Here is a 7,878-nt window from a genome sequence, read left to right as displayed (position 1 = left end):
CCCCTCCTCCTCTTTCTTTTTGCTTTTGGAAACAAAAGTCCTGTTTTTTGTTTTTGGCTTCAGTGCACATACCAGAACAGTCTGATTGATTCTCGATTTAAGAAAGCTAGGAAAAGGAAAAACACAAGGAGGAGCTCATTACGCCCCTGACACCTGGCCGTGGAGCTGCCTGCCTCCACTGGGACCATGCGTCCTGCACCCTAGTCTGTTCCTCGAGCTGCCTGCCCGTGGTGCCTGGCTTGTGGGCCCCCTTAGTGACCAGACAGTTCTGCTTAGAAGGAACTTTATCAGCATATGGAATAAACATTTGTTTGCCAGGCTCCGGGTCTGTTTTATGCTGTTATATCACAAGTATGATAAACTGGATAATTTATAAGTTGAAATTTATGTCTCACAGTTCTAGGGGCTGAAAGCCCAAGATCAGAGAGACAGATTTGGGGTTCAGTGTAGGTTGGATTTTTTTTTTCCCCAAGATGGGGTCGGGAGCACTGCCTGCCAGAGGGAAAGAACATTGTCCTTCACATGGAGGAAGAACACTGAGCGAACACACACCCACAAACCCTAACACATTTGCTGAAAGGTAGTGACATGACTGCATTTATGAAGACAGGGTCCCCATGCCCTAAACGTCCCCTCCAAGCTCTGCCTCCAAAGACGGTTTACTAGGGAAGAAGTTTCCAACACATGAATTTTGGGGAACCCATTCAAACCCTGAAGCCCAGTAAATTTCATCCTTTAAACAGGTACTGTTATTTAGAATAATATGAAATAAATTGTATACCCTGCCAAATGCCCTTCCACCAGTGGAAGCCCAATGTCATTTTCTTTTTTAGCTTAGTGTGCTTTTGTTTAAATATTTGCAGCTAACGGTACTGGCCTTTTGACTACAAGGCAAACAAACTCTTCACCCTCTTAAAAGCTCAGTATCTGTGGAAATTCGTGGCTTGAAACACATCACTCAGAGTTATGGGGATTAGATAACATCTCAGATTAAATGTTTGCGGATTTAGCCTCAAGCATGCCACTCTGCAGTTACCAAGTTCATGGTTAGGATGTTTCAATAGCTGCTGAGTTTTTCCTCATTCAGATCAGTGTCTATTTAAAGTCTTGAAATTAAACGTAGCATATTTCCACCTGTCTTTCCCAGCTCGCTGGTGGGGGGCTCTCTGCATTCATGGTGCAGCTTGGCACCTGAATTCCTACTGGGAATAGTTTGCAAGAGATACCCCGAGTCCTTTTGCCTTATTCCTTGCTCCTAGCTCGTGGAGATCTCCCGGGAGGCGGCGCAGATCATCGGGCTGTGCACAGAACCGGAACCTCCAGTGCCCATGGAGATGCAAGCCCGGGTCTCTCCCGCAGCTGCGAGGACCCAACGGAGCTGCCGCTCACTGCCCCTCGCGGGCGGCATGGACACCCCCATGCGCGGCGCTTATCTGTGTGAGAGCTGCGCGCGTGCGCAGAACTCGCAGTCTGCGTCCTCTCCCGACTGGGTCGGGTTCTTGGGGGCCAGCCTTGCCCGCTCCTGGGTGCAGAGGACGGTGTGCCGCCCACGCAGGCCCGGTCGGGCCAGAGCGTCTCCAGAGCCCACTGTCCTGTCTTCCTGCGCTGCTGAAGCCGATGCCACAGACCACACACCACCATAGTTCTTCCATTTGAACACTTTTCCCTATTTTGTAATATCTATTATACATTTTATTCCTTATTTACACTTTTGGTTTCTCACGCCAGAGAAACAACATGGTGTTGACTCGCTTATTAGTTACTCATCTCTCCTTGCTGGGACAAATACCGACACTCAAAATGAAGGAAGGGAAGGTTCATTCAGCTCAATTATTGGAGGTGTCATAGTTTAAAATATCCTCAGGCCGGGGATATAGCTCTGGCATAAACGCCTGCCTGGCAAGTGCAAAGTCCTGAGTTTGATCCCTGGTTCTGAAAAAAAAAAAAAAATTATATTAAAAAGAAAAATAGGGGCTGGGAAGATGGCTCAGTGGAATAAGTGCTTCCCTGGCAAATGCAAGGGCCTCAGTTCAATCCCTGGTTCCACCAAAAAAAAAAAAAAAAAAAAAAAGAAAGAAAGAAAGAAAGAAAAATAGCCTAAATTTTGTAGCAAGACCTCGGAGCCTTATTTGCTCGAGAGAGGGTCAGCACCTCTGAGAGGGGGCCGCCACCGTGTCCAGGATGACCTGCTCCACACCTCCAAGAGAGCCCGCAGGCTAGGGCGCAGCGCAGATGCCAGGTTAATGGTTCACGCCTCTCTGGCCCCACCCCTCAAGCCCCACCCTGGTCCTCTGGCCCTGTGCCTCAAGCCACTCAGCTCCTCCAGCCACATCTGCCCCATAAGTTAATGAGGCTTTGGGGGGACAACTAGACACAAACCATAACAACACGTGTGTGTCCCATTTATTTCATTAAGAGCATGGTCTCGCAGTGCATCGATGTAGCAAGAAATGGCTCAGGTGTATCCTTCTTCAGGGCACAGTAGTACTCCATTGTATAAAACCCCGCATCTTCCTTATCTAGTCATCAGTCGATGGACGTTCGAGCTGAGCATTTTTGTTACAGTTCTGGAGGCTGAGAAGTCCCAGGCCAAGGCACCGGCAGGCTTGGCATCCCGCAGGACCCCTTCTCTTTTGCTAAGATGATGATTGAAGATTTCCCTAGCAGGGAAGAGGCTGTGCCCTCACGTGGCAGAAGGAGAAAGGCAGAGGGCCAGGCTGTCTTTCAGGCCCCGCTTTGCGGCTCCTGATCCCATTCTCCAAGGCGAGGCCTCCCAGCCAGTCATTTCCTGAAGGGCCCGTCTCTTAACGCCTCTAGGTGGGCGACACCTGAACTTGAGGAGGGGCGAGCTTGACACACCACGGCAGCGGCAGACCATGGCAGAGAAAGAGGCTGGGCTCTGGGAAGAGCTGTGGATTTTATACCACACGCTCCGCTGCCCTGTGTGCATCAGCGAGTTAGTGACCACCGCAGAATACAAAGGCCGCTGGAGAATTGCATCCGGGGCCCACAGGCCAGCGATGACGTCACGGGTGATGGGGACTCCCCGGACCACGAGGGTGGGCGCCCCGGATAGGGAAGCCTCTCTGGGACCTAAGGAGGAAAGAGAAGCGAAGCCTCCGGGGAGGCGTTTCTTCTCCACTCAGCACTCAGATTGCCCGGTGTCATTTACGTCCCCACCCGACGCAACACCACTTCACCCTGGGTGCTGGGTCCCATGTCCTGGGCTAGGTCTTTAGGGTGGTCGGGGAAGGAAGAAAACGTATGTGATGAAGCCGCTTTGTCCTCACAGCTTGCAGAGTGGGGTGGGCGTGAGCAGACCTCGATGGAGCAAGTGAGGCGCGTTCTCCTAGCCTCTAAAATAACAGATCATTTTCAAGTACGCTTTCTTACATAGTATGTGTTCTAGAGGAAGGGACGGTAGCCACTTTTTACGCTGAAAGTTTTTAATAAGTTATTGTTAAAATGGAAAGGGCGTCTTGGCCCTGACGTCCTTTGACAATCATAGGTGAGGAAAATGCAGAAATCCAGACAGTCTGTTCCTTTGCCTTAGTCAGCTGAATGTGCAGGACAAGGCTGCCCTCTAGCGGCCACATCCATAGGGAAGAACTCAAGCGGAAGCTCCCCCATGTAGCGATCACCTGTCTCCCTCTTGTGGCTGCAACGGATACACGCAGCGTTTCCGGTCGCCGCAGCAGGTGCTGCTTAGTTTACGGGGTCTTAGGAGATGAGGTACTGGGAGAAGTCCGAGAGACCAAGTAGCCCAATTTCCTTATATACATAAAAAGCAACTAAGGTTAGAATAAGGAGGCGACTAGCCCAAGACTTTACAAACTGAGCTTAGAAAGGATCTCTGGTTTCTGGACGCCCTGGTTAATGTTTCCTGCAGGCCCAGCTCCACCCTGCAAGAGGCAACTATCCCAGCTGCATCTCTGCTTTCTTGTCCCACGGCCCTTGGACCGTGTGCGCATGCGTGCATGCGCGTGTGCGTGTGCGTGCGTGCGTGCCTGTGAAGGAGCGCGCATAAGTATCTTTCTCTCTAACCTTACAGCACCGCATGAGCAAACTGCAGCTTTCTTTCCTGCATTTGTCCCCAAGAGTGCCTCAGGTGCAATTTCTCCTCTTGATGTTTCTTGGGACTGTCACCCTCGCAGTCTGGCAGCGCCTGTTGCCGGAACCCTGCATTCCTGAGGTCACTCAGTGGGCCCCTCCTGTCCTCCTGTCTCCAGCAGGGCTGCAGAGCGGCTCTCAGAGGCAGAGCCCTGGGGAGGAGGGCATCACGCGTTCCCTGGACCTGGGCACTCAGCTTGCCCTGCGCCCCTTAGATGGGGACATCAGTTCACCCAATCACATTGTTCCTAACAAAGGCGGCAGAGTCCCCAGCTCCCGTGGGTCAAATTATGGTTTTGACTTATTGCTGGTGTGAAAACAGGATGTAGCCAGTAGAAACTATGCTTTGGGTTTTGACTTTTGTTTTTTCCCGGGCAGGCGCTGCTCCTCCTGGTACTCTTTGCGGTGCCCCGTGTGGTGCTCTCTGCTATGTTGGGTGGCAGCAGCACATGAGCAAGAGGGGAAGCGACCACCACAGCACTGCCCACAGTGTGTGGACATTGTGCTTTGTATTTGTGCAGCCCGCCATGTCTATAACTCCACCGGTGTGTGCCCACGAGATGACGCTTCCTTATAAAACAAGTTGGTGTTTGATGACGCTGCCCAAGTGTAGGGATTCTGAGCACATTTAGGGCGGGCTAGGCTATATTACGATGATGAGGCTGAAAAGTTGTTCCTTTAAATTATGTTTTACAGACATGTCTTAAGTGTACGTATTAGTAAGATACAGCGATATTTCAACACATGCACAAATTTCTGAATGGCATTGTGAGTAGATGCCGTTCCCCTCTTACTCTGAATTCAGGGAAAATTTCACCTTTGCTTCCCACAGGGTTACTGTTCTGGGATCTGAACATCGGAGTCCTGGGGGCCTGCCTTGGATTCCTGGAAAGTCCTGTGTCACCAGCACCGTCCTGTCTGCCACACAAATCAGTGCTCAGCTTTGCTGGTAGAGTTGCACCATCTTGGAAGCAACAGCTCTTAGGTTTCTTGGAGGAGGCTGAGTGGACCCAATTGCATGTGGCCTCCTAAGACAGGCGACCCTCCCCTTGGAGCCTCTGTTTTGCATGTCCCTGTCTCACACAGCCCCCATCAAGCCCTATAAATATCTGGCACCTGGTGCCCTACCCAGGCACTGAACTTACTCTGCCAGCATGTTTCCAGTGGCTCTGGTGTGGCTGCTTTGGAGCCTGGCCTTCTGGACAGCAGGTGAGCAGGGAGGCCCCTGGGCGAGGCCTGTGAAGCAAACCTAGCTGACAACTGCTGCTGCCTGGTGTGTAGCAATAGAACACACTGTAAATGCCACATCTCTTTTGTTTACTCTTCAACAGTGAGTGGGGACATCACCCTGGCCCAGACCCCAGCCTCCTTGTCTGCATCTCCAGGACAGACCGTCTCCATCTCCTGTCAAGCCAGTGCTGATGTGCATGGAGAGATGTCTTGGGTCCGGGTTAAACTTGGCCAAAAACTTGAGCCCCTCATATCTCACGTCACCACTTTGGCCCCCGGTGTCCCAGCCAGGTTCAGCAGCAGAGGAAGTGGAACCAGCTATGTCTTCAGCATCAGCCCCGTGGAGCCCGGGGACTCTGGGGAGTATTACTGCATGCATGACTACTATTGGCCGGTCCACAGTGGTGCAGGCTATGCACAAAACTGCTGGGTGTCCCAGAGCTGAATCGCTAGGTGCGAGGCTATACCTGGCTGACCCGGATCCTCTTCCAGAGATAGGCTCTACATTTAGGAACTCTTCTTTTTTAAAAAAAAAATAAAAGTAGATGTAGCAGTCTCTGTCTTCCTCTGGGTCTTCCCCACTTCATCATACTTCTGTTGCATTCCAATGGCTGTGTCTGCCAGGCTCTCCAGAGCGGTGGATGGCAGCTTTCTCTGCAAACTGGGAAGATCACAGAGCCCGAGCATCTCCCAGGTCAGCCTCAGAGGGTGAGGGCAGGAAGAGCGGCCTTCACAACCCAGCTCTCTTGCTTCAGCTGCAGTAAGCAGAGGCTCCCCCTGTGTTTCTGGGGGGCAGGAACACTGGCCGGCCATTCTCACATTCAGTTCCTCTGCAGAAGCGTCTTTTGCTACCTGTCGTTGCTCTGGTTCAGGCCAGCATGCACGCAGTCTCCAAAACAACCTGTGCTCCTTTAACTGACTGAACATGGGCTGTAACTCCTGGCAGTCCTGCCAGGCTACCAGTTGCCCAACATCACCCTCTTGTCCTTCTGTCCAGAAGCAGAGCACTCTGTGGCCACTAGAGGATGAGATTTCTGGTCCCACTTCTCTGCCTCCTGCTGATGGGCATTGGGCTAAGCACATTTTCTCTCCCATTCTTGAGCTGGAAATTCAGCCCTTGGCACAGAGATAAGGTGCTTTAAATATGCTTTGGAAATGGCAGAGTGACATGAAAAGTTGTTTTACTTTAGCTCTTGTTAGGAATCTGAGGACAAAGTCCAAGGCCCACAATGAGGCAGAGGTGCAAGCCGCTTTGAGCCTGTCCCCAGCCTTCACGAGGACCGAGGGGTGCAGTTTTCCTTCTAATCCTCTGAGCCAAGAAATCCACTGTGCTCTTGGATGCAGTGTCCTTGAGGGCTACAGAGGACAAGTTGCCTGACTCAGCCTTCTTAAGCGGACTTTGTCCCCATCACCTGTGTAAGCAACATGGCGATAAGAACTGCCACGTCCTGGTACAAACAAGAATGCAGCGAGTCCCCAGGCTGCTCATCTCAGGGGCTTCTGCACCAAAAGTCCTCTTTGGGAGCATCTTCTCGGCTCTGGGAAAGTAGCTCTGGCTCTGGCTTCTGCCTTGTCAGCTGTGGCATGGAAGCTGAGGACATTGTAGTGACTTCCTGCTGTAGCCCTGCAGCCAGCCTTGAGCAGTGACAGCTCCCCAACCTAAAATATCCTTTCCCAGATGAAGAGCTTCCCCTGGGAGGTGTAATCAGTGTGTAAGTGTCCACGTTCTCAGTGCCTGGGCTGGGGAGATAGCTTGGCGGTCTAAGTGCCTGCCTGACAAGCACAAGGACCTGAGTTCGATTCTTGTGTACCATATGCCATGCCAGGCACTGAACCCCGGGTACACTCTGCCAGCCCCCAAACTGGACATGTGGCACATGCCTGTAATCCCAGAGCTGGGGAGGCTGAATCAGGAAGATCACTGAACTGTGTAGTGAGATGCTGTATCAGATAAATAAATAAATAAATAAATAAATAATTTATTTATTTTAAAAAACATTCTCAGAGCCTGTGTTTTATGATCTGGTGAAGCAAAGGAAGGTAGAGTTGTTGCCTTCCATGCAAACCAGACCTACACAGAGGAAAAGCGGGTGGGGATTGGAGCCACGCAGACAGGGGCTTTGAGTTGGTTCCTTTACCCACACTTCCATTACCCACTGCAGCGCACTGAAGCACCTCAGACCTTAGAGGATGCAAAGGATGATTTATTGTTGCTTGTGACTCTGTGAATGGTCCGAGGAGCTTCTGCGCTCCCTTGTCTGGGCTGCCTCGTGCAGCGGCAGGCAGCTGGGTCACTTGGGTCGCCTGCACAGCTGTGTCGCCTGCCATCCTGACAGCTGGGGCTGGCTCTAGGCTGGGCTGCTCTGGCTCTCCTCTTGCTCACGCGCTAGCTGAAGCGGTGCTGGGAACATCCCGGCTCGGCCTGGGGCAGCTGAAGGAACAGTCTCGGGACACACTTTAGGGTTAATGACATGACTTTTTGTTGTGCAGGGACACCTGGACACTAGCAACCCTGAACAAATTTTACTAGCAATACTT

At 51.7% G+C, this 7,878-nt stretch overlaps 1 long non-coding RNA gene across 1 annotated transcript in view; it reads left to right on the top strand.

The window, feature by feature from the left end:
- Positions 1-7,140, top strand: part of LOC111817242 — a 29,405-nt gene extending 22,265 nt beyond the window's left edge. Inside the window, exons 2-3 of the long non-coding RNA XR_002821485.1 lie at positions 4,943-5,319; positions 5,442-7,140. This is a non-coding gene — a long non-coding RNA (uncharacterized LOC111817242). The remainder of the gene's footprint in view (positions 1-4,942; positions 5,320-5,441) is intronic.
- Positions 7,141-7,878: the final 738 nt, after the last annotated feature.

Source organism: Octodon degus, unplaced genomic scaffold (assembly GCF_000260255.1).
Source record: "Octodon degus isolate 3935 unplaced genomic scaffold, OctDeg1.0 scaffold00052, whole genome shotgun sequence".
Lineage (NCBI taxonomy): Eukaryota > Metazoa > Chordata > Mammalia > Rodentia > Octodontidae > Octodon > Octodon degus.
This window is presented reverse-complemented; position numbering and strand designations above follow the sequence as displayed.